General features: G+C 41.0%; 1 pseudogene; it reads left to right on the forward strand.

The window, feature by feature from the left end:
• The first annotated feature begins 160 nt into the window (after positions 1-160).
• LOC117509950 lies at positions 161-27700 on the forward strand (annotated as a pseudogene).

The following is a 27700-nucleotide window of genomic DNA, read 5'->3' on the forward strand; positions in this document are numbered from 1 at the left end:
TGTACGGTTTGAAAGAGGATCAACGGAATGCAAGGGAACAAAAAAGAGAGATGATGCTCAAAGGTGGAAGAAATGGATTGAAATAGGCATTGAAAGAGGAAGCGCTCTCATTACAAAGGAAGGCTGTTGGCATGGCATGTGAAAGTCAGCAGAATGACTGTTTATTTTGTGTTTGTGGCAGCGAGGAGGAAGTCAAACTGTGAAGGAGGTGGAGAAACTACAGGAAAAGAGGGAGAGACGTCGGCTCCAGCAACAGGAGCTCAGGGAGAAAAGAGCTCAGGTTAGTTGATGTTATTTCTGCTTTGTTTTTGTTACAGATATTGGAGTCTCATTACATTTGACATTAACAATGATAAGATGGTTAATTAAAACACATGAATATCATTTTTGGTTTGAATAATTCAGAAGCTTTTTCTGTCACATTCCCTCTCTTATTGTTCCTCAGGAAGTGGATACCACCATCCCCAACTATGAGATTATGTACATGATCAGAGATTTCCGAGCCAGTCTGGACTATCGGCCCCTGACCGCAGCAGACCTGGTGAGTATTGCCATTCTATTTTTAACATGTTTACTTGCAGTAACATTATAATGAAATGTCTTTTTTCTTTTCGTTGAATAGATTGAAGAGCACAGAATATGTCTGTGTGAGAAAACGTCCACTTAACAAGAAAGGTAAGATTTTCTGATGGCAGAGGCATTGTGTTTTTTGTGAAAAAACATCACATCACATTGTTGATGTACTGTTTTACTCCAAACAAAATTGTATGTTTATCTGTATATTTTGTTGGTGCGACTGCAAATGTTTGTGCCTCTGTTTCAGAGTTGGCTATGAAGGATTTGGATGTGATCACCATTCCCAGTAAAGATGTAGTGATGGTTCATGAACCTAAATAAAAAGTAGACCTGACGCGTTACCTGGAGAATCAGACCTTTCGATTTGACTATGCCTTTGATGACAACACCACCAACGAGATGGTTTACAGGTTTGTCTGGTTAGGGGTGGCTCACATTTGGCCCAGTCCATGGTACTGTTCAAAGTGTCACCTGACTACAAACTATCTATGAGAATGGGCACAGATAACCAAAAAATTAACTTTGATAATCAGATAACTGAAAAGTTATCTTTGATAAAGAAAATGATAAACCACCCAAAAATCTATCGGAAGTTACAGATAACTGATAAATTCCAGTCGTGTCTGTTGGAGTTATTCTGTAGATACACTGTTTTAGTTTATCATGCATGTTTTGTGTTCTCTGCTCTGGTAGAATGTAGTTCTCTCTGCTCTGATAAAGTGTATTGTACTGATGTGATGGGTGAAGGTTACTTAAGATATGTGACATGACGTGTTTCTGCAAGTTGTGGTATCTCTGTGTGCACGCTAAGCTCTTTTTCAGGACATGTGAAGATGACCCAGGCAGGATGCAGCCGTAAGCGGAGCAGTGAGATAAAGAATAGAGAATTGAATGTTCCAACCACAGTGTGATTATGATACATTAGTCCTTGTGTCAGAAGAAGTGTGATTAATCGTTAGATGTCTTAAACACATCTTAATCGAGCCCAAGATTAAAAAGGTTCTGAACGTCCTGAATGTATTGTGCAATCAGCGGTTCTGCGGCAACAGCTCACGCGCTATCACTCTTCCCCTTAGGAGCTGTGCTGCCCATGTATGTAGGGAAGTCCTAAATAAAAAGAGCGGGAGCGCAGGCCAGACTTTAGTGTAGCTTTGGTGTACAGCCTGACTGCACTCCTCGCGAGCTTAAAATTGAATTCTATCTCTCACTTGTTTTAAGGCCTGGTTGTCTCTTCCTCTTATCAACGATACAGTATTCTAAACCCGACAAAGACTGGGGGCTCGTCCGGGATCCCAACAGACCTGACGGTTCCAGCGAGCGTGATCGACACCAGAGAAATCCTTGGCCAAGGTAACTCAGACCCTTTGACGGGACTGGCTCAATCCGTTGGCTGGGATCTGAAAGGTTGACGGGATCACCGAGAGGTAAAGAGACCGACGGAGTGTGAGTATAGAATTTGATTCTGATAAAATTTTTGTTGTGAATGGTGGCAGTAGGCTGCGTAAAATAGAAAAGTTGAAATAGTGAAATAGTGACAGAAAGTCACGGTTAAACAGGGAAATAAGTGCACAGTGAAAAGGCAGTTAAACCTCGCAGGGATGGTGGAGTCCCCTAATGCAGGACATTAGTTAAATTCCACGGGAGGGCGAGCTCCCCTGGCCTAAGAATACGCAAAATAAGTGCACAGTGAAAAGGCAGTTAAACCTCGCAGGGATGGTGGAGTCCCCTAATGCAGGACATTAGTTAAATTCCACGGGAGGGCGAGCTCCCCTGACCTAAGAATACGCGAAATAAGTGCACAGTGAAAAGGCAGTTAAACCTCGCAGGGACGGTGGAGTCCCCTAATGCAGGACATTAGTTAAATTCCACGGGAGGGCGAGCTCCCCTGGCCTAAGAATATGCGTATGGTTATTAAAAGTGTTTCTATGTATTTGTGTAAATAAAATAACTGTGTGTGAGTGTAATAAAGGTGACTGAGTGAGAGTGTGGAGTCACTTCGACTCCCCTCTATGAAAATCTCACAGGAAAGTAAGTAGTAAGTTTTGAGAAGAAGCAAAGGCAAGGCCTTCCCGTGCCCTCCGGGGTGGCGAAAGGGAACGCACTTCTCAGAATAGTTGATTACTACCCTGTGATTGTAACAACACCAGTGGATTAGGACCCTAACAGTAAAAATGAGAGACCTAAGTCCCGGGACGATCTAAAAACAAAAGATTGGATATACATGAATAAAATTGATCCAAATTCAACAAAACACTTAGATAAGTGGATAAAAGATCATGGATTTGATGGACGCCTGCAGAAAGAGTCATTAACTAAACTAAAGAACAGTATTGAGAAGAAGTGTGGAACAAGTAAAAAAAAAAAGAAAAAAGAAAAAGAAGGTCAAGGTGAAATTGTAGCATGGGAAAGAGAAGTTGAGAAACGAAAGAAGGGCCTTAGAGAAGCAAAGGAAAGACAGAAAGAAACAGTAAATGATAAGAAGGAGCAGGGGAACGTGATGTTTCACAGACAAGATAATGAGACAGGGCCTGCGGCTCCAAAAGTAGAAATGGTAGTAAAATTGGATACTACAAAACACAGTCAGCCAGAAGCTGAAATAAAGGAGAATAAACTCTATCCAGATTTACCACAGGGACAATCCCCATCATATGTAGACCCTACACAACACGTCATGAGAACACGATCCAAAACACCAAAAGATGAAGAAAAACAACCTGGACCATCAGCCCCACCGGCTGATCAGGAACCAGGTGGATCAGGAGTCTATCCAATGATTCATGTGGCAAATCCACATACGTCAGGACCAAGAACTATTCTTGTGTACCGAACTTGGACACAAGCAGACGTTAAGGCAGCTGTGGAAGGTATAACTCCCCCACGAGAAGATGTAGCCCAGTACATTACTGACGTAACCACTTTGGTTAAATCCTACAATCTTAGAGGGGATGAAGTTCAACAAGTCATAATGGCAACTGTGACAAAGGATTGGGCTGATGTAAAAGGAGATTGGGATCCTGCAGAGGCAGACCACACTCCATTAGCCCATGATAGTCAGGAATTGGAAGATCGATTGGCCGCACTATTGCTGAGAATTAAGCAGAAATACCAGCAGAAGTCAAATTACACAGAAATAAATCGCACAAAACAGAAAGATGATGAACCATTCGAAGACTATCGACATCGAATGGAAAAAGTTTTAAAAGTGCACAGTGGTCTTCTACCACTGAAAAATGATAGCGTGTATGAACAACAATTGAAAAATGCACTCCATGCCAACTCCAGATCAGATATCCGAGCATGGGTAGACAAACACATGATAACGTTCCCAACAGCTGGGTTACAAGAGTATGTAGACCACGCCATACAAACAAAAAAGGCAGCCCGCTACTGTATATACAAATTTGGCCCAGATGTAACACCACTTGCCTCAGTGCAACCACTTATATGATAGGGATTTCAACAGAGGACGTACAAGCGTGCCCAAGTGCTGCTCCATTGACTAGACTGAAGGGAAATGCAAAAATATCATCACGTTAAATTGTCATCACAACGGCCATTCCCAATTTGCTTTTACGGGACAGGGAATAAAACTGTAGGTAAAATTAAGAAACGTCTGTGTACCCAAACGTATGTTTTATCAAATAATTTAAGCCTAACCAAAACATAATATGTGGATGGTACTTATCTTCATCACATTGGACGGGGATGTAATTATACAGGCTCCTGTCCATGGGGAACGGATGAAGCATGTGCTTATGTTAGTAAGTTTTTGCTACCTCCTGTAAATGGTACTCCAGTGTATGATGAAATCTATTGGCTTTGTGGTTCCAGACTGTACATGAGTCTCCCACCAAATTGGGGTGGTGTGTGTGCACCTACCCAGGTGACTGACCATACATATGTGGTAGTGCCAAGGACCTCCACAGAGAAGAATGGCAGCACCAGACGGAGGAGATCGATATACCCAGATGTGTTACCACATGATCACATGTGGGGCTCGGATGTACCAAAGGACCAAAAATTGTGGTCTGTAGGAGATAAAATAGCACATTCATTGTTCCCCTGGATAGGAGTGGGGAAAAAAAAAAAAAAATTTCATTAATGATTGAAACTCTGAATTATCGATTGGGTCTGTTCATGAATGTAACTGAGAAAATAGTAGCAGCTCAAAACACTGAAATAGATGCTTTACGTACCATGGTGATGCAAAATCGCATGGTTTTAGACTTGCTTACTGGTTCACAGGGAGGAGTTTGTGTTCTGCTGAACACAACATGCTGTACTTTCATCCCAGACTCCATTCATTCAGTGGATGTGCAGGACGCATTGGAAGAGCTGAATAAACTTCGTGATGCAATGCATAAAGACACCCTAGCCGTGAACCGGTGGAATCCCTGGTCCTGGTTGACTTCAGGACCATGGTGGCAGTTACTATTGAAAATGGTGACACCAGTTATTATAGTCCTAATTCTGATTGGACTTTGCATGTGTTGTGTGATCCCTTATATCAAAACAATGGTTGGCAAAATGGTGTCAAATACATTTGTACAGTGTAATCTGGCTTTCCAACAAACTATGCCAAAATATCAAGCATTGAAACAGTCAGACCTTAGTGGAGAAAACTATAATGACTGTGTTGAGAATTATGATGATATTGAAAAGCTCACAACTCCAGTTCAAGCTTGAACTGTTGACGTGATGAGTTAACACACTCTTAGCCTATGAAGCTTTAGCTGAAAATGTAATAAGACAAGTGGTGTAGTCGAATAATACAGATAAACGGTTCATTTATACCAGTCAGCCGAAGTGACGTGTGGTGGTGGTGTGGAGATAATAGAATTTTTGACAGATTGCCTAGGAATGTGTCAGGCTACTGTGCTTTAGTGTCCCTACTCCTCCCAGTAAAAGCCATTCCCATTTTAGCCAAGGACTTGTTGACGCACCTAAAGTCTGTGGTGCCTGAAAATTGCAGCTGAAAATCTGAACAAGAAGTGGTTGCTTAGTAACAATTGTTTACTTTTAGGTGAAGATGTAATACCGTTGGAATGCATGATAAACAGAGGGGAAATGTTGGAGTTATTCTGTAGATACACTGTTTTATTTTATCATGCATGTTTTGTGTTCTCTGCTCTGGTAGAATGTAGTTCTCTCTGCTCTGATAAAGTGTATTGTACTGATGTGATGGGTGAAGGTTACTTAAGATATGTGACATGACGTGTTTCTGCAAGTTGTGGTATCTCTGTGTGCACGCTAAGCTCTTTTTCAGGACATGTGAAGATGACCCAGGCAGGATGCAGCCGTAAGCGGAGCAGTGAGATAAAGAATAGAGAATTGAATGTTCCAACCACAGTGTGATTATGATACATTAGTCCTTGTGTCAGAAGAAGTGTGATTAATCGTTAGATGTCTTAAACACATCTTAATCGAGCCCAAGATTAAAAAGGTTCTGAACGTCCTGAATGTATTGTGCAATCAGCGGTTCTGCGGCAATAGCTCACGCGCTATCACTCTTCCCCTTAGGAGCTGTACTGCCCATGTATGTAGGGAAGTCCTAAATAAAAAGAGCGGGAGCGCAGGCCAGACTTTAGTGTAGCTTTGGTGTACAGCCTGACTGCACTCCTCGCGAGCTTAAAATTGAATTCTATCTCTCACTTGTTTTAAGGCCTGGTTGTCTCTTCCTCTTATCAAAGATACAGTATTCTAAACCCGACAGTGTCTCTGGTACATTTGCAACTACTAATAAACTGAATTTGAGTTTTAACACCACGATCACTTCTGGTAGCATCAAAAGCGACAACAAACCCAAACAATGAGCCCACACTTCTGTCTTTGAACATCTTGCCCCCTGCTGGAAGCTCTTGTTTACTACATGGCTTCCAGCACAGACGCAAGCTGAGAGCAGCCACAAAGCCCAGCTCTCTACCCAGTCACAATGCTCCGGTCAGGCGGAGGTCTTGGAAAATAAAGTAGTGCTGACTTATGGTTTTGAATTACAGTTCTCCTTTGCCTGCAGAGGATAGAGCGGTTTCTTCTTAAAGCAGCTCTTCTCTATTTTGCAGAAGGTAGAACTACACATCAGCTACGAAACATTTAACAGGTAGGTGCTTAACTGATTTTAAGTTTTATAAATATTTGTAGCTGTTCAGCTTTATTTGCCATGTTATCGGTCTAAAAATTATTGGACAAAAATTTATCGCAAGATAATTAGTCTGATAATGGTTTTTAAAGTTATCTAAAAAAGATAATCCGATAATGAAAACATTGTCTTAGATAATTATTGGTTATCGGATTATCGGAACTGTGCCCACCACTGAGAATGCTACTTTTATTTCCTGAACTGAAAGGTGTATAAATGTGTTTCTAATTGGGATGTCCCAATCAAGTTTTTTTTTTTTTTTTTTTTTTTTTTGGTCACAATCTGATTTGAATTCTGATCTGATACTTGTATTTTCATCAATATGATGCTTGCTCAGAACAGAATGAAAGCACATTAAAGTCAGTCCTTTGTATATATGCTTGTCACTTTAACAACTCTGCCAGGCATTAAAATCACCTTCAATCCAAACTGCTTCTTATTGCTTGTATTCAGTTATTTAAATATAAAAAGTTAACAGATTTTAATGTCTCATCAATTTCTCTTAATGCAGAATTATAGCAGTAAAATTGGAACACTCAGACTAAATGATGTTTTAGCTGTTAAAAATACATTTATTATTATTACTGTTATTTTTGTTGTATGTAAAAAGTGTCTTTCAAATTTCTTCAGAAGTTGACCTTTAATAAGGGAGGCATGCAGAACTCTTTCAACTTGAGGGTCACATCACATTCACCATCCATCAGAAACAGGTCGGGTGTGTATTTTAAGCAATGTAAAATTTATTTTTGAAACTCACCATGGCAGCAGTGAGTGCTGTGTTATACTACTCGCTTATCAAACAGCAAGACTGTTGAACATGTTGATCTGTGTGAATAAAATTAGGCTTGTTGCATATTTAAAGAGTACTAAATTGCTTTTAAGATGAGCACTGTGCATGGCTCTGAAGTGAAGCAGCAACCAGGGTTTTTTTTCCTTCCTCTCATCCTGAGCTTCTAAAGTGAAGCAGAGGGAATGTTTTTTTTCTGCTTGAAGATTTCGCTTTTTTTCTTTCCTTAAATTATTCTTCATAGAATGCAGTTACTAAGTTTCAGTTTGCATTATAGACCATGGGTGGAGATTTTGCTGGAAATTCTTCTTCTTACTTATAAGGTTTTGAATAATCAGGTCCCATCTTATCTTAGGGACCTCGTAGTACCATATCACCCCAATAGAGCGCTTCGCTCTCAGACTGCAGGCTTACTTGTAGTTCCTAGGGTTTGTAAGAGTAGAATGGGAGGCAGAGCCTTCAGCTTTCAGGCTCCTCTCCTGTGGAACCAGCTCCCAATTCAGATCAGGGAGACAGACACCCTCTCTACTTTTAAGATTAGGCTTAAAACTTTCCTTTTTGCTAAAGCTTATAGTTAGGGCTGGATCAGGTGACCCTGAACCATCCCTTAGTTATGCTGCTATAGACGTAGACTGCTGGGGGGTTCCCATGATGCACTGTTTCTTTCTCTTTTTGCTCTGTATGCACCACTCTGCATTTAATCATTAGTGATCGATCTCTGCTCCCCTCCACAGCATGTCTTTTTCCTGGTTCTCTCCCTCAGCCCCAACCAGTCCCAGCAGAAGACTGCCCCTCCCTGAGCCTGGTTCTGCTGGAGGTTTCTTCCTGTTAAAAGGGAGTTTGCTCACAGGGGGTCATTTTGACCGTTGGGGTTTTACATCATTATTGTATGGCCTTGCCTTACAATATAAAGCGCCTTGGGGCAACTGTTTGTTGTGATTTGGCGCTATATAAAAAAAATTGATTGATTGATTGATTGAAAGAACCAAGACTGCTCTAAAGGAATTTATGCATTAGCTGGTAAGTGATTGTGTCATTTTGTATCTAATAATAAACAGTTGTAAATAGTTGTCAGTTATTGTATATTTCAGATTTGCTTTGTGTGGATTTTCAGAGCTTTCTTTTCTTTTCTTGCAGCTCGGGATGTATTTCTCATGTTGAAGAAACCCAACTACAAAAAATTAGATTTACAAGTGTACTCAACCTTCTTTGAAATATACAGTGGAAAGGTAAATAAAAGCAGAAAAGAAATATAATTGTTTTGTGAATGTTTATTCCTTAAATAAAATGGTGTTTTCCATCAGATTGCCTTGTTGGCATGGTTGTCAGGCTCATAAGTTCCTGGCTGTTTGCTAAATACTCACATATATCTGTGTGCATCAGGGGTCATCAACCCTGCTTCTGGAGATCACCAGTCCTGCATTTTTCCAACTCTCCTTGCTCCAACCACTGCTAATTCTCTAAGACAGGTCTGCACTGCTCGTGTGGCTGCAGCAGGTTGACATGGAAAATATCTCCAGGAGCAAGGCTGGAGATCCTGGTGTGTAGGAAATATTGCAAACATTGGTGAAGCACTGTTAAGTTACAAACATTCAATTGCTACAGTGATGTGTTGCTGTCAAAGTAAAAGTCTTGGCTGTTTGTTGGTCATCGCTTTTATGTTGAAATGCTGTTATGGTGGAGCATGTTCAGGAAAAGGAGTATCAGCTGTAGCTTTGCACAGTTAACTTTACTATATACAGCAAAATAAACCAACAGAACTGTCCAGAATAGCTGGTTCTCATGATTTAAAATGTACTTCTTAAACATTGCAGACCTGCTGTCCCAAACCTGAGGTCCTGCAATTTTTGCACAAGTTTTATGACTGTGTTTGTATTGTTAGGTGTTTGACCTGCTGAATCGTAAAGCTAACCTGAGAGTGCTGGAGGATGGCAAACAGCAAGTGCATGTTATGGGGGCTTCAGGAGAAGGAAGTCAGGTGCACGGAGGATGTCCTGAAACTGATAGAAATGGGCACCAGCTGCAGGTATGACCTGGCCCCAGCTGTTTCACTTCAATATATTCTTTCCTGGTGCTTCACATGATAGTCACCCCCAACCCCCCCCCCCCCCCCCCCCCCCCAAAAAAAATCTTATGAATACATCTTTAGTAACCTAGTAGCAAATAACTGGTCAGATTGCTTAACTTATATTGATGACAAATAATGAACCAAGGTTATTCTTACATTTTACTTACTACCTGTGTTCTAAACCCATAACTCAGTCGCATTGGCTGTGCTGCTAGTACAGTTTCAGTGCCATTCCCAAGTCCATGTAAATGAGGAGGGTTGCTGGTGCCAGCTGAAATTGGGCAGCTGTTGGGTGTAGAGCGTCTCCAAAGGCAGCAGGAGAGGAAGAAATTTAGGAGTGTGGAAGTGAGAGTTAGGACTTTGAATGTTGACAGTGTGACTGGTAAAGGGAGAAACATGGCTGACATGATGGAGAGGAGCAAGGTAGAAATACTATGTGTTCAAGAGATTAAGTGGAAGGGAAGTACTATCAAGAGCATCGGAGTTGGCTTCAAGTTGTTGCATCATGGTGTAGATAGGAGGAGAAATGGTATAGGGGTTAAAGGAAGAGTATTTTAAGAGTGTGTTGGCAGATAAGTGAGTGTCTGACATGGTGATGAGTGTGAAGTTGGGTACTTGAAGGGGTGATGAATGTCATCAGCACCGCTGGACTGATAGTATTGCACACCGGGCATTTGCCCGCTGGCCTACTGGCCTGCGGATTTTTTTTTTTTTTTTTATGAAGTAAAGCGAGCTGTGAGCTTTTCATCCGCGTTTTTTTTTTTTTTTTTTTTTTTTTTTTTTTTGTAGCAGCTACGACTCGTCGCCACCTCTTAAAACGCGGTGATAACAGCACACCTGCACTGAGCTTTACAAAGACATTTTTATGCTTTTTTCCGCCTTTATTTAGAGCTGAGCTGAGCCGCTCCGTATCTGCATATTAAAACAGCTGATCCTCCGCGAACCGTCAACAACTAACACTATTTTCCACTCAAATGCACCTAAACTCTCTTTCTGGGGACCACATGATGTGAAAACACAATAAAACTTTCTTACCTGTAAATCTGGTCATGTTTTCTGCATAAATAAATGTTATCCATTCTTTGTGCTCAAACGCCAAAGCAGGGGCGAATCCAGATGGAATGGGGGCGTGGGGCAAGGATGTGCCCCCCTCACAACACCCCTAGATTAAAGGTCCAGTTTTGAAGCCTTTTTTAGTACAACTACTAATACTACTTAAAATAATAATAATTTAGAATTAGAAAGAGGTCTTTGTTTTACTTTTTATAAAACAAGTATATATTTTCATTGAAGTCAAGAAAGGGTGACTATAAAGTGAGGCGGGGACCACTACGGCCATGACGGTAAGTGAAGGCTAACTTCAGCTATTAATTGATGAACAGCAACCTAACTTGTTCATAAATCAGACATCTGTGTGTGAGAGAGACATTCTGATCTTCTGGTCTGAAGTAAAGTGCTGTCTAACTGGGTCACTCAGATATGAATTAAGGTTGGATATTATTTTCGTTCGTGCTAACTCTGCCAGTCACGTAACCTAGCCTAGCAATGTAACCTGTGCAAATGGTGTGCATGGCTAGCTACTATGCTGTCGCCGCCAGGTTGTTTCTTTATTCTTTATTCTATTTGTGTGACGGCCGTGCGTCGGTCATAGTATGCTGTTTTGCACAGTCTGCGGTGCGGTGGTGTAGTATAACGGCATCCCTGTCTAAAATGTATTTTCCCAACTCCTGGCATAATTTCACATACCTAACATTTTACTTTAAATTGAGAGTTATTCTCTAAGTTGATTAGCAACACAAATTGGTAATAAAAGAAATCCTTGATGTTACTTGTAGCTTGTTGTGAGATAGACAACTGTCTATGGCCTTTTTGTGTATTGCAGTTTCAAAAGTTCAAACTTTGTATCCAGTCATTGGTCCAGTCATCCAGTCATTTCTTGCTTTATATGATGAATTGTATCACACAAGTAATGATATATTATTTATAGTATAGCCTACAGTATTTCTATAATAAATGTATTTATATAATTTGTATTTCTAAATTTAAGTAACAAGGCTGAATGAAATGACGGCTTATTATGTCTAAAAAGTAATGTGACCTACTGTCAATAGATCGTACTTTTGATAAGCCTATGATAATTGTATTTCGGGAGAACTTTTCATAATGCTTCTTATAGTGTTAAAATGTATGTGTCTCCTGGTGCACATTGATCGGTTAAGGGACCAAAAAAAAAAAAAAACAAACAAACACACTGTCACAGCAGGCTTAATTTTTTTCCCCTTCGATACCTGGTGGTGGCCTGGTCTTGGTTAAAAATGCCCGGCCTGAAAAATTTCCCCAGTCCAGCCCTGGTCATCAGTGCATATACGAAGGAGTATGTATATATACTCAACAAAAATATAAACGCAACACTTTTGGTTTTGCTCCCATTTTGTATGAGATGAACTCAAAGATCTAAAACATTTTCCACATACACAATATCACCATTTCTCTCAAATATTGTTCACAAACCAGTCTAAATCTGTGATAGTGAGCACTTCTCCTTTGCTGAGATAATCCATCCCACCTCACAGGTGTGCCATACCAAGATGCTGATTAGGCACCATGATTAGTGCACAGGTGTGCCTTAGACTGCCCACAATAAAAGGCCACTCTGAAAGGTGCAGTTTTGTTTTATTGGGGGGGGGATACCAGTCAGTATCTTTAGACTGGTTTGTGAACAATATTTGAGAGAAATGGTGATATTGTGTATGTGGAAAATGTTTTAGATCTTTGAGTTCATCTCATACAAAATGGGAGCAAAACCAAAAGTGTTGCGTTTATATTTTTGTTGAGTATATATACTTTTTTGAGTGAATTAGGTGAGGTAGGAGAGTACCCAATCATGAAAGACTGGTGATTGGAGCAGACTTCAATGGGTATATTGGTGAAGGGAACTGAGGCGTTCAGGAAGTGATGGATGGATGTGGTATCAACGAGAGGAATGTGGAAGGATGGTGATAGATTTTGCAAAAGGATGAAAATGGCCGTAGTGAATACTTGTTTTAGGCAGAAGCAGGAGCACAGGATGACATACAAGAGAGGAGGAAGGTGCACACAGGTGGACTACATTCTTTGTTGGAGATGAAACCTAAAAGAAACTGTAAACCATAAGTTGGCAGGGGAGGGTGTAACTAGATGGCATCGGATGGTGGATTGTGGGATGACTTTGGAAGTGAAAAAGAGGAAGAGAGTGAGAGCTGGACAAAGGATTAGATGGTGGCAGCTGAAGGAGGAATACTTTTGTGTGAAATTTAGGGAGGAGTTGAGCCTGGCACCAGATGGAGATAAGGCGATTATGTACAACTGGAAAAGTACTGCAGATGTGGTAAGGGAGACAGTTAGGAAGGTCCTGAGTGTGATATCTGGACAGATCAAGGAAGACAGATACTTGGTGGTGGAATGAAGATATAGTAAAACTTGCCTAAACCGTCATTGTATAAACTGGATATTCACACTCACTGGTCAAAAGCAAAAGTCCAATGCTTTTGTATGGTTTTCCATTTAATAAACACCGTAAATAACGGATTTTGTATAATGGATTTTCGCTCACGTCGGACAAAACATCCCTCCTGATCGCAATGCATTTTCTTTAAAAAACCCCTCACATATACCGACTGCACTAAGCAATCTGGACATGCCCAGTAACAGAGGTATGAAATGAAGTTCAGCACTGACACTCACCGATTCGAGGAAAGTGGATACCGTATTTCTGTGATTAAAAGCTGAGTTTTCTCAAACCGTGCTCATACCCAGCACCCAAACAAGGCAGGGTGTTTATTAGCAAAATGTTGCTTGCTGCCTGCTCTGCAATATGATGTTAAGTTTCACACATATCCCTGGGTGTGATGAAGCAAGCCGCTTTAGATCAGAGCCCTCTGCTTGGCTGTGGATCCTCTCCGGCACTTGCTAAGTGACTGAGACCACAGAGGGCTGTAATTTGTCACCTTTATGTTTTCACTACTTCCTTTCCTGTCACATCTTAAAAGTTTTTGCAGTGCACCTGCTGATTATATTTTGATCATTTGACAAATACATTTGGCAGAAAAGTCCACAAATATGACCAACTTCACAACAGAGTCAGAAAAAGATGCTCAAATGACCAGCAATTCATGGAGGAAAATTGTACGTACTGTATCATTGGTTTGTTATACAAATAATGAATGTTTGAGTTTGCCTCGTTGAATGGGATGTTCCAGCTTTCACCTCATGAAATATTCGTACCATTGAAAGAATGTAATTGCATTCATTATTTGTTTTATATAACAGCTAAAATAGATCCTTGTCATTTCATATTTTCTTAATTTATGAACAACAGAAAAGGCACTTACATTTTGGTGTTCCACTGCTGCTAAAGTCCAACACAAACTTTAAATAGGAGTCCAAATTGTAATGTGTAGTCTGGTGATGCTGTGCACTGACTTCGAACTTCCAAAAAAAAAAAAAAAAAAAAAAAAGACTTCCGTGTAGTTCCTCAGTCCAGTGAAAAATCATGTCAGCTTTTCATCCGAACAGCTCTTCATGCCTCCAGACGGCTTACAGCGGTGTGTGTGTGTTAGAACTAGCACCGTCAATTAGCTCTATTAAATCATCGCCTGTGAGCATGTGCGTGCCCACTCACACAAGCAGAGCGGCGCTTGTGCGCACGTGTACTTCCAAAAAAAAAATCATGTCAGAAATTCAGTCCTCCAGACGACTTACAGTGCAGTGGATTTGTTTTGTGTGTGTGTGTGTGTGTGTGTATGTACTCATTTAGAGAGCAGTTTTCTGAAGAAAAATCATTGGAAATGTTTTTTGTTGTTGTTTGTTACTTCAAAATTTCTGATTACTGTTAAAAAAAAAGTTTAGAACACTTGTAATTAAAATAGCTAAATAAATCAATAAATGGTTCTTTAGAAACCTTTTATCTGTAAATTAAAGCCACCTGTTATTTCAGATTAGATAATTTCTTGTTTAACATAAGGAACCTCAGACATTTATTTTTAGACAAAAAAAATAACATCGAAACTTGTATATTTTTTAAGTCTGGTAGATTATTTATATCTCGTTTCAACCAGAAAAACAAACACTAAATAAATACAAATGTTTATTATAAATGCAAAAGGAAATAATTTAACAATGACTGCAGTGTGATTGTAAAGTAGGATTTCTGTGACATAAATCTCATGATGAATTTTTTTTTATAGTCATTTAAATGTAATTTCGTCAAAATATGTAATTGCCTTTAATGTTATCAGGACAGAGTCATTTCTAAAATATGAATTTGAGCACAATAAGTGGAGAGCTTCTACTTGTGCAAATGTCTTTTGACTTTGATTCGTGGACATTTTTAATGATCCGTTCATTTATTGTTAAAATATAAAATGAAACAGCTTTTTGAAAAATAATAAAATAGTTGCTGTTGAAAGAGCCTTTTATTTAGAAGCAGGTGTTCTGCTGGATTCTCGGGACCAGATGAAGGCCTCTTCTGCAGTTTTTAACTCTGGTGGTGTTGCTGAAAAGCAGACATGTTTTCTTTCGACTGGACTTCGCGGTGTTCAGCTCATCAATGCAAGTTTGGTTGTCTGCACAGCAAATGTTCCTGATTGGGACAAATAAAAATATTTCTTTAAATATAAAGAAACACTAAACAGTTTATACATTTAAAAAAGGGGGGGGGGGGGGGGGGGGGAACGGCAAAAAAAAAAAAAAAAAAAAAAAAAAAAAGATGGAAAAAAAACGCCCGAAAAAATAAGTTATTTAAAGCTGAGCTTTTGTGGTGTCTGAAAAAAGCTGTAGCTTTATTTGGTAAAAATAAAAAAGACTGAACCATTTACAAATGAACAGTGTTAACTCAGATCAACTGTGCTAAAAGGCTAAGCTAACGTTAGCCGATCATTAAACCTTGACAGTTCAGTAAACGTCACGTTTTATTTTTACATTATTCTCACCTCAGTAAAGCTGCAGAACTAAGCTCCGTTGGTCAAACTGGGAATTTGCATATATCCAAAAAGTGGGAGATTTCGGACTGAGTGGGTTTGCTCCATCACCCCGGCGGCCTGGATCGCTCTGCCCAGTGATGATGCCTGAAGGCCGGCTTCTCCGTGCGGGTCGGCCGCTGTCGCGGTTCGATCGGTATTCCACCAAGACGTCAGTCCTCCCTCGGTCAGTGTCACTCCGAAAAGTAGCTGAAAAAAGCTTCTCCCAGCAGGGTAATGGGAGAAACGTTCTACTGCTGTTTTTTTGTGGTTCAGGCGACGCAAATTCAAGATGGTGATCGCTGAACTTTATTCAGGTTGTGGAAACAGCAAGAGTGTGACATAGCAATCTCCCCTTGCCGCTTCCGAAGCGACGCGTCTGACGTCACGATGCGTTGGAAACGCACCGCCCTCTGCCGCACTGACAAGCGCAACCCTCAACCTATCAAATCCCTTGAACACAGACACACGCCATATCCGCTTGTTTTAAAATTAATTACTTTAGTTAATCAATTTGGTTTATTTGTTAAATATGTGATATTAGTGAATAACTAATATTTTGCTATATTTTCCAGTATTTCTTTTTCTTTCTTTTTTATTTTTTTGATAACTCTAACATCCGAGGGGTCGAGGTTGATGACGTGAGGGGGCGTCACCCCCAAACGCCCCCTCGTGGCGCTGGCTATGACTTCATGCCACTGATCCATTAGCAGCTGTTGTGAAACTGGATCAGCAGTCATAACAAAACCACTCACTCTCACTTGTGTTTGCAGAGTGAAGGAGCTGACTGTGGACCTCAACCAGGTGATGGAAGGCGGACGTGCAAATATCCACGCTGTCAGCCAGCTCAGTCTTTTAGATGAAGACTGGCTGAGCAGCTCACCGCAGCGAGACGACCTCAAATTGCTCTGTGAGCAGCTATGTAAGAGTGGAGGATCTGGTCTTATAAACAGAATATTGTTATGTGTTTGATACCTTTGAACAATGTTTTTTTTTATGAGTTGGGGAGAATTACTTTACCAGGCTTGTGAATTTCAACACAAGGCACAAAGTAGTCCTGTAGTGTTACAACTGGTCAGGTCAGATCTGAGAGCATGCACTGATGCTGCACTCTGCCATATACACAACACCACAGAACAGCCTTGGGTCCTTGGTGGTATCCAGTCAAACAACTGGTTCATCCCATCTAGAAAGTAATCATGTACTGTACGTGGCTCACTCATGTGAAACATGGGCAGTCCTTTAGCCTTTTCCAACTGCTGAGGTCCTGAACACAGAGCTACCTGCATGTTGGATCATGCGCAGCTGATAACCTCACAATGCAAATGATACTCCTCATCTTAGTCTCTCTCACTAACTGTTCATCTGACACAAAGTCATTCCAACAGCACCGAAAAATCTACCAAAACACAAGCATGTAGTAAATCAGGTAGCACCAGGACCCCGAAGACTCGGACCTTCTTTCTCCTGGAAAGATATTATATCTCTGTCCAGCGACCTCATGACTTCGTAAGCTCTTCCCAGGCATCTCTCGATCTCAAAGCCTGAGGACTCAGAGACATGAATGTCAGTGCCAAGATGAGTGAATGTAACTGCAAACTGATACAAACTAGAAGAGAGATCAGAGCACACACAGACTGGCTGCAGCTGAGCCTGTGTGCAGGTTCTCCTCTGCGTTCTCACCTCCTCTCTTCCCCCCTGCTGCATGCACCTGACACAGACATTCCTGCATCATCATAATGCCGCACGACACAACTCAAAGTAGGCAGGGTGTGAAAGGGGTTTTAATGTTTTTATACACCCTGTAGTTGCAGAGTTGTTTTTTCTTGACGGGGATATGGGCTCTGAGTGCTGTGGTAGATTTATAGCCTAAAACCACTGCATTGATTTATGTATAACTCCAGTGTAGAACTGTAACAATTATTAATCAGAAATTAATTGCTAATTGCTTTATAATCAATTTTTATATATATATATATATATATATATATATATATATATATATATATATATATATATATATATATATATATATATATATATATATATATATATATATATATATATATATCAGAGATGATCATATATATATAAATCATGATTTCATCTTAAAAATGAAAATATGAGTATTGTCTCGTTTATTTCAGTACTTTCCAGAAAACTGAGTATCTGGGCTGTGGACAGAACAGACCTTTGAAGACACCATTGTGGCCTATGGAAAACTTAGATTTTTTCACAATTGTGATGTTTTATGGACCTTACAACTAATTGATTAATCAGTTATGAAAACAATTGTTGGCCCTTGTCAAAAGGACACAGACAGATAGTGGAACTGGTAATTGAACTCGGGTCTACATATTGGTAGTCCAACTCATCTCATTGAATGACATACGCTAATGTTTTTGGAAAATATTAAATTACTGTAATACTTTAATATTGTGATTTTTGCATTGGTCAGTCCACACACACACACACACACACACACACACACGTGCACACCCGCGCATACACACCTGACACAGTTTGACAGTGATGTACACTAGACCTAACAGCAGGGGCATGGTGTTGTGTTTTCTGTAAGCTCAGACATTTGATTCTGGGTTAACGTTGTGCCTTCTGTGTAAGGTCTAAATGTGTTTCCTTTGTCAGAAGGAAGAAGTGTCTCCACAACTCTTTACTTTTCATGAAGCCGTGTCTCAGCTGGTGGAAATGGAGGAGCAGGTCCTAGAAGATCACAGTGCTGTCTTCCAGGTTGGAAGTTTGTTTTACTCCTCACTCATGTATAATGGCGTTATGAAAAAAAAATGCAGCTTATCAATTAGAATTTCCAAATTGTGTTACTGTAATTTGTTTGTCATTTAATTTAAGTATTTTGAGTGAATTTTATCTCTGAGTTATTTTTATTCATCAGTATTTTAATTATTATTGATTTATTTATTTTTTTCTGTGGAAACTACCTCCCTGCACTCTGCCTCTTCCGTACCTCCTGGGCTTCCGTAGCCCCTCCCTTCTACCCCTAACAGTGCCTTTTTGCATTGCTGAGGGTAAGTTATCTGGAGAACGCTGCCGCTATATTACATTGTTTTTTTTGCTAAATGAGCCAATTAATTTATAACTTCTGATCAGTATTGTTTGTTGATGAATGTTGTTGCATTGGCAGTCATTTTTGTGTTGTTTTTACCACTAATTTAACTTGTATGGACGTTTTTAGTTACATTTTTTTGGCGCGATTTGCATTGTCAAGTGACCAAAGCAGCGTAGCTTGTAATTCGTCGTGTAAACCCAAGTATTTTGCATGTTAAGGGGCAGAGATGCAGATGGGAGAGTCCAGAAGATATAAAAAACGTTTTATGTCTTCTGCAGGTATGTCTTTCAATTTTTGTTGTAAATTTTGTCATTAACTGCTAAGCTACTCCACCCCATGCTGTGTTGTGTTTCAGCCACACGGTGGCACTGTTCTCTCTTTTTTTTTTGGAATGTCGTTTTTCATGAATGTTATATTTGCTCTTGAAATATACTGTTATTGGATATTTTTGATAATGTTTCATAGCTCCTGACAGAGTAAAATATTGGAGAAAATTAAAAAATGTAATGTTGAGATAGTTCATAATGTATTTTTGGAAGAAAAAAAAAGATGGGACTCACACAGTGCCTTTTGGCATTGCTGAGGGGGCAGAGATGCAGATGGGAGAGTCCAGAAGATATAAAAAACATTTTATGTCTTCTGCAGGACCCAATAAATGCCAGTGAGTACTGTCCATGATCTCCTGTGGTGCCTATCTGTGACACATGCAACCATTAAACTAAAGCTCCATTTAAAAATGCATCAACAACATAAAACAAATGAGATATTTACCCCTTGACCCTGGAAGGTATTGTTGTTGCCTGTGCAACTGTTCATGCCAGCCTACGGTGCATCCAAAAAGTATTCACAGCGCTTCACTTTTTCCACATTTTATGTTTCAGCAAGTAATATTTTCCTCAAACTTCTACACACAATAATACCCCATAATGACAATGTGACTTTTTTTTTTTTGATTTTTGCAAATTTATGAAAATTTTAAAAGACAAGAAATCACGTGTGTATAAGTATTCACAGCCTTTGCCATGAAGCTCAAAATTGACATCAGGTACATCCTGTTTCCACTGATCAATCTTGAGATGTTTCTGCAACTTAATTGGAGTCCACCTGGGGTAAATTCTGTTGATTGGACATGATTTGGAAACATACACAGCTGTCTACATATAAGGACTCACAGTTGACTGCATATCACAGCACAAACCAAGCATGAAGTCAAAAGAAATGTCTGTAGACCTCTGAGACAGGATTGTCTCGAGGCACAAAGGGTACAGAAACATTTCTGCTGCTTTGAAGCAATGAGCACAGTGGCCTCCATCATCCATAAATGGAAGAAGTTTGGATCCACCAGGACTCTTCCTACAGCTGGCCGCCTGTCTAAACTGATTGGGGGTGAAGGGCCTTAGTCTGGGAGGTGACCAAGAAAAGAGCTCCAGTATTCCTGTGTGGAGAGAGGAGAACCTTCTAGAAGGACAACTATCTCTTCAGCAATCCACCAATCAGGCCTGTATGGTAGAGTGGCCAGACGGAAGCCACTCCTTAGTAAAAGGCACATGGCAGCCTGCCTGGAGTTTGCCAAAAGGCATCTGAAAGACTCTCAGACCTTGAGAAACAAAATTCTCTGGTCTGATGAGACAAAGATTGAACTCTTTGGTGTGAATGCCAGAAGTCATGTTTGGAGGAAACCAGGCACCATCCCTACAGTGGAGCATGGTGGTAGCAACATCATGCTGTGGGGATGTTTTTCAGCAGCAGGAACTCAGAGGCTAGTCAGGATTGAGGGAAAGATGAATGCAGCAATGTACAGAGACATCCTGGATGAAAACCTGCTCCAGAGCACTCTTGACCTCAGACTGTGGTGACAGTTCAACTTTCAGCGGGACAGTGACCCTAAGCAGACAGTCAAGATATCAAAGGAGTGGCTTCAGGACAACTCTGTGAATGTCCTTGAGTGGCCCAGCCAGAGCCCAGACCTGAACATCTCTGGAGAGATCTGAAAAGGGCTGCAAAGAGAAATGGGCAAAACTGCCCAGAGATAGGTGAGCTGTACTTCACTCACTCACTCATCTTCAACCACTTATCCCGGATCGGGTTGCAGGGGCAACAGCTCCAGCAGGGGGCCCCAGACGTCCCCTTCCCGGGCCACATTGGCCGCCTCCGACTGGGCGATCCCGAGGCATTCTCAGGCCAGTGTGGAGATATCATCTCTTCACTTAGTCCTGGGCCTTCCTTGGAATCTGCTCCCAGATGGACTTGCCTGGAACACCTCCCTAGGGAGGCGCCCAGGTACAATCCTTACTAGATTCCTGAACCACCACAACTGGTTCCTTTCAACATGAAGGAGCAGCGACTACTCCGAGCTCCCCATGGATGACGGAGCTTCTCAACCTATCTCTAAGAGACACACCAGCCACCCTCCTAAGGAAGCCCGATTTGGCCGCTTGTACCCTCGATCTAGTTCATTCGGTCATGACCCAACCCTCATGACTATAGGTGAGAGTAGCAATGAGGATTGACCAGTAGATCAAGAGTGTTGCCTTTTGGCTCAGCTCCCTTTTTCATCACAACAGTATGGCAGAGCAAATGCAATACTGTCCCTGCTGCGCCAGTTCCCTGACACTAATTGTGGAAGCTTTGTTGGTGGAATTCTGTCCCATTCTTGCTTGATGTACAACTTCAGTTGTTCAACAGTCCGGGGTCTCCGTTGTCATATTTTACGCTTCATAATCCGCCACACATTTTCATTGGGCGACAGGTCTGGACTGCAGGCAGGCCAGTCTAGTACCCGCACTCTTTTACTTTTTTTACTTTTACTATGAAGCCACGCTGTTGTAAGACGTGCAGAATGTGCCTTGGCATTGTCTTGCTGAAATAAGCAGGGACGACCCTGAAAAAGACATTGCTTGGATAGCAGCATGTGTTGCTCCAAAACCTGGATGTACCTTTCAGCATTGATGGCGCCATCACAGATGTGTAAGTTGCCCATGTCATGGACACTAACACACCCCCATACCATCACAGATGCTGGCTTTTGAACGTTGCACTGGTAACAATCTGGTTGGCCTTTTTACTCTTTTGTCCAGAGGACATGACGTCCATGATTTCCAAAAACGGTTTGAAATGTGGACTCATCAGACCACAGCACACTTTTCCATTTTGCATCTGTCCATTTCAAATGAGCTTGGGCCCAGAGAAGGCGGTGGTGTTTCTGGATGTTGTTGATGTATGGCTTTCGTTTTGCATGGTAGAGTTTTAACTTGCACTTGTAGATGTAGTGATGAACTGTATTAACTGACAACTGTTTTCTGAAGTGTTCCTGAGCCCAGGGGTAAGATCCTTTACACAATGATGTTGGTTTTTAATGCAGTGCTGCCTGAGGGATCGAAGGTCACGGGCATTCAGTGTTGGTTTTCGGCCTCACCGCTTACGTGTAGAAAGTTCTCCAGATTCTCTGAATCTTCTGATTATATTGTGGACTGTAGATGATGGAATCCCTAAATTCCTTGCAATTGAACTTTCAGAAACATTGTTCTTAAACTGGACTATTTTTCATTGGTGACCCTCACCCCATCTTTGCTTGTGAATGGCTGAGCCTTTTGGGGATGCTCCTTTTATACTCATTCATAACACTCGCCTGTTTCCAAACAGGTGTTCTTTGAGCAGTCATCAACTTTCCTAGTCTTTTGTGCCCCGTCCCAACTTTTTTGAAACGTGTTGCAGGCATCCATTTCAAAATGAGCAAATATTTGTACCAAAACAATAAACTTTATGAGTTTGAACATTAAATATCTTGTCTTTGTGGTGTATTCAATTGAATATAGTTTGAAGAGAATTTGCAAATCGTATTTTGTTACACAACGTCCCAACCTCATTGGACGGGGTTGTAGACTGGATGGGCATACTCCCAGGCACCCTCCAGGATCTTTTTGAGGCACCCTCCAGGATCTTTTTGAGAGTGAAGAGCTGGTCGGTTGTTCCACGACCAGGACGGAACCCGCATTGTTCCTCTTCAATCAGAGGTGACTATTGGCTGAACCCTCCTTTCAGCACCTTGGAGTAGACTTTACCAGGGAGGCTGAGTAGTGTGATGTAATTGGAACACACTCTCTGGCCCCCTTTTTTAAAATATGCGGACCATTAGCCAAGTTTCTCGCTCTTTGGAGGTGTGAGTTGAAGATGTCTGTCAGTGGGCTCCTCCAGATGTTCCCATTTCACCCACACTATCTCATTGGGCTTACCTGGTCTTTCTGTAAATGTAAGCTAAGCCTGTGGTGTCATATTTAAGAAGACACGAGGCTGTAATTGCTGTCAAAGGTGCAACAACAAAGTATTGAGCAGAGTGTGAATTATGTACACATAATTTTAGTTTTTGTTTTTCAGAAATTTGCATAAATAAATAAAAAAATGTCATTATGGGGTGTTGTGAGTAGAAATTTGAGGGGAAAAAATTATTTACTCCATCTTGGAATAAAGCTGTAACATAACAAAATGTGGGGAAAAAAAGAGCTGTGAATACATTCCTGATGCACTGTACCTTATGAATGACTCGTCTATCTCACCAGATGTCTGCTGAGATAGAAGTCTTAAATTTTGTACAATCTTTGTATGTAAAGTATTTTGGTGGTGCATTGTTAAAGCATAACAAACTGTCACTTAACTTTAATGTTCATCTGTTGAATAAAAACTCATATTTTGATTTATTTGCTACAAATTAAGGAAGCTGTGTGAAAATCCACTGTGTGTGATTCCATGTTTGGCAGCGGTTGTATTCGCGTGATGTGGTTTGTAAAAAATAAAATATTTATTAATCACTTAATATGTAGATCTTTGCACATCATAAATTGTGATATTGCTGCAGGAAGGCATGAACAATGAATTCCATTTACCGTGACTGGCACATCATGCACTGTGATACTGTGCACGTAGTGTCTGTCACGGAAATGAAACAGTTAAAAAAAAAAAAGTCTTAGTTTGTGATAATTAAACAACTTTCGAAGTCATAATATTGTTGGTCACACTTAGACAGAAAAAGGCTTGTTACTTATTGAAAACCAAAGAGGCAGATGTCTTTGGTACACTGATGCTAATATCAAATTAAAAAAACAAAAACTCCATGCTTCTCTGAGCAGGAATCTATCAGGTGGTTAGAGGATGAGAAGGTGCTACTGGAGATGACTGAGAAGGTGGATTATGATGTGGAATCATATGCTACTCAGCTGGAGCAGATCCTGGACCAGAAAATAGAAATCATCACTTAGCTCTGAGGTATGAACACATGCATGTAAAACAGTTTGACTTGATAGCGTGTTTGCTGGACATTCAGTCATTGCAGATAGCCACATGAAGAGCAGTTCACAACAGAACATTAATGCACCACCAAAATACTGCAGAGTGAAACCATCAATAAAATCAACTTAGCTCTCGTGTGTGTTAAAGCCTACGACACTTTGATGGGTCCATCAGTGAACGTTCTTGGGGCAGAAACCTCTTTTTGTGGTGTTGGTACTTCTGTTGTGTTGTGGCTATCTGCAGCATGTTGTGCATCATCTGACTTTGAAGTAAACTCATATCAGATCAAATGTTCACATGCTGAAGGCTGTACTTGTCTGTTCTCTATTTGCAAGTACAGTAAAACTCACCTAAACAGTCGTCGTATAAATCGGATATTCACACTCACTGGACAAAAACAAAAGTCCCAATGCTTTTGTATGGTTTTCCAAGTAATAAACACCGAATATAATGGATGTTCACTCACATCGGACAAAACATCCCTTCTGATTGTAATGCATTTTCATTGAAAACCTCTCGCATGTAGTGGACTAAGCAGTCTGGACGTGCCCACTAACACATGAGATGAAGTTCAGCACTGACACTCACCGATTCAAGGAAAGTGGGTACCGTATTTCCGTGATTAAAAGACCGGCTGTTTATTGCTCAGACCCGGCACCTAAACAAGGCATGCCTTTATTAAAGGTTGGTGATTATTAACAAAATGCTGCTTGTTGCCTGCAGTGTAATATGGTATTAAGTTTCACACACATCCCTGGGTGTGAGGAACCAAACCGCTTTAGATCAGAGCCATCTGCATGGCTGCAAACCCTCTCCATAGCCTGAAGTAAACCTGCTAAAGGTTTATTTATTTATATAGTCCTTTCCACAGTCCAGAGGGTGGCCAATGTACTTCACACACAGATAAAAGCACAGAATAACTTAAAACCCTAAGACAATAAACAAATTTAAAACACACATCAGTAAAAATATGCGTCCAAAAATATTTGCAGATAAGAACTAAATAAAATGTCAGCGCGCTGCTGGTTGGGCAAAAGCCATTCTAAAAAGGAAGGTTTGTAATCTATATTTGAAAAGACCCAGGTCAGTGATGGTGCTGATCTTGGGGGGGGGGCTTCTTCCACAGTCTGGGTGTAGCCACAGAGAAAGCCCAGTCTCCCCAGTGGCAGTATCTGAACCTCGGAACCTCTAGTGCACACTGGTTAGACAATCGCAAAACTCTGTTTTGGTCCCGATGTGTCAGCAGCTCAGCTAAATATGATGGGGCCAAACCATTCAGAGCTTTAAAAACAACCTTAAGAATTTTAAAATCAGACTGAGACCACATGGACTGTGATTTGTCACTTCTATATTTACACTCCTTCCTCTCCTGTGATATTTTAAAAGTTTTTGCAGTGCGCCCACGGATTACATTTCGATCACAGGTCAAATACATTTGGCAAAAAAGTCTGCAAATATGACCAACTTTACAACATGGAGTCAGAAAAAGATGCTTCAATGACCTGCAATTGATGGAAAATTGTATGTACCATATTGTTATATGGAGGTCGATGATTGCATAAAGAATTGGAGCTCATTGAGGGACAAATTAATCTGGAAAAGACCACTGTTCCTGTGGCAAACTGCATAAAGACGCGACAGAGAACTTTAGAGTCACATGTACGTCGATGTCATTGCATGGCCACGGAGTTAGAGTTGCAGAAGCATAGATCAGGCTTTAGGATTTTAAGGTACCACTCTGCAACAGACTTAGAAAAAACAGATGTCCATTTTATAAACATAACAGATTTAAATGATAAAGGACAAATCACTGGTCAACCTGAATCCATATGTGAGTTCTGTAGTTTCTCAGTTTGAAAGGATTTGATGCCTGTTGATAAATGGATGCAGGTGTTGTGTGTTTCTGCATGTCTAAAGGTCCGGTCACATGGCATATGACAATTCCTGAACAAAGGGGGGGAATCACAAATTGTTGAGAAAAGGTGGACGAACAAGCTTTCTTACTGAATAGCCAGCGAATCAAGAGCCCAAAAGGGATGAAAATGGAACAAAACGAAACCAAAGCTAACGTTGATCTTGCAGCTTTAAACGAAATGTGCCTGGAGCCACAGCTGGAGCAGTGTGTGTCTCCATCTCTGTGTTCCAGGACTCAGCGCTGGGACGCATGATCCTACCCACTATGGAGATCTGTGCGCACGGTGGTGGATCCACCTGCTCTGGTTCCCCATCCAGAACAAAAGAGGGATCATCTCATCAGAATTCTCACTGTCTGGTTGAGCCTCTGACGACACGATGTGCACTCCCTCTTGCTCCAATTTAAAAAAAACAAAAAAAACTGAACCGCTTGTTCAAGATTTATAAGATGCCTCATTTTTACAACAAAAAAACACCACACTAACCACACACGCTAAATACGCCACCATAATTATACACAGTGCAAACACGCCGAATATTTTTCAAGTACCAAAACTCTAATTGCTGTCTGTACACTAGAAAATACACGTGTGAGGGAGGGAGGGAGAGAGAGAGAGAGAGAGGCTATACGGAAACGCGTCTGATCACGCTCCTGCAAAGCCCCCGCTGTGAACAAATACACAGCCATCAAGCTCACTTGCTCAAAATTTTGAACTGTCAGATGCAGAAAGGGCCAGCAGGCTCTTTCGTCTGCATGAGCTGGAAGACAGAATGCTGCAGCTCCGGCTGGACTTTTTGTGCACCAACTCTCTCATGTGCACACACTGCTGGAACAACGCCACGATCATGGGCTGTCGTGCACTGGCGGAGGAGGCAGACAAATTCTTCCTGACCGGCCAGCAAGACGGCATGACTGTGGCAGCACTCGCCACATCACATGCAGCGGCAGAAGCCACACACCAGCACTGCCGTGGAGGAGCTGCAGCTCTCCCTCCACTGCAGCGCTCACAAACTGGCTTCTGTACTGTGTGAAAACATTGAGCTGGTCAAACAAAGTCAAACTAAATGCTAACATTACAAAAACTAAGCAAACGATAAAAAAAAAAAACATCAAGAACTACAGCAAAATGAAATACAGACGAATTGAGGTTTTCTGCGGTATTTGTTCAAATTTTTCAACAGTTCAAAAATCCTGACGAAGTGCCAGCTGCAAGAACAAAGCTGCGTGAAGGTTTAATGCCAACGAAAGTCCAGATTTCGTGTTTTGTTTTTGGCTTCATTGCCCTTCGTTAAGTGCCGTGTGACCGGGCCTCAAGTCTTGTGGCACATCTTGGCCACAGTAAATGAGTGATCATTGTGGCATTTTGAAGGCAAGTGTTTTCCAGCTGAAGTTGTGCTATACCATGTAATTTTTGCTGAGTTTTACAAAACTTATTTACAATATTTCATTGAGGAAAAAGTGACATATGGCATCTTGCTGATGCGAACTTTGGGGTTTCAGAGTGCCGTGTATTCAGCGGCAGGGAAAAACTGTAAAGCTTTTCTGTGGATATTTGAGTGGTTTGTAATTGAAATCTGTTACTTTCTTTGGGCAGATAAAGTGAAGTCATTCCGCTCGGCACTGCAGGAGGAGGAGCAAGCCAGTAAGCATATCAACCCCAAGAGGCCACGAGCTCTTTAAACGCACAAAACTCTTAACCACTAGCATTTTGAAACAACTCGGCCTTTCGTCATCAGCTGTGAACTGTAGTAAACCCACAGACTAAATGCAGTGATCAGCTGTTCTGCACGTTTTCCATCTCCTCCTCATTGGCCGAATTTGGTGTCCGGCAGCTGCTGATAAGCTGAACACAGC

Source organism: Thalassophryne amazonica, chromosome 5 (genome assembly GCF_902500255.1).
Source record: "Thalassophryne amazonica chromosome 5, fThaAma1.1, whole genome shotgun sequence".
In the NCBI taxonomy this organism is placed as follows: Eukaryota; Metazoa; Chordata; class Actinopteri; order Batrachoidiformes; family Batrachoididae; genus Thalassophryne; species Thalassophryne amazonica.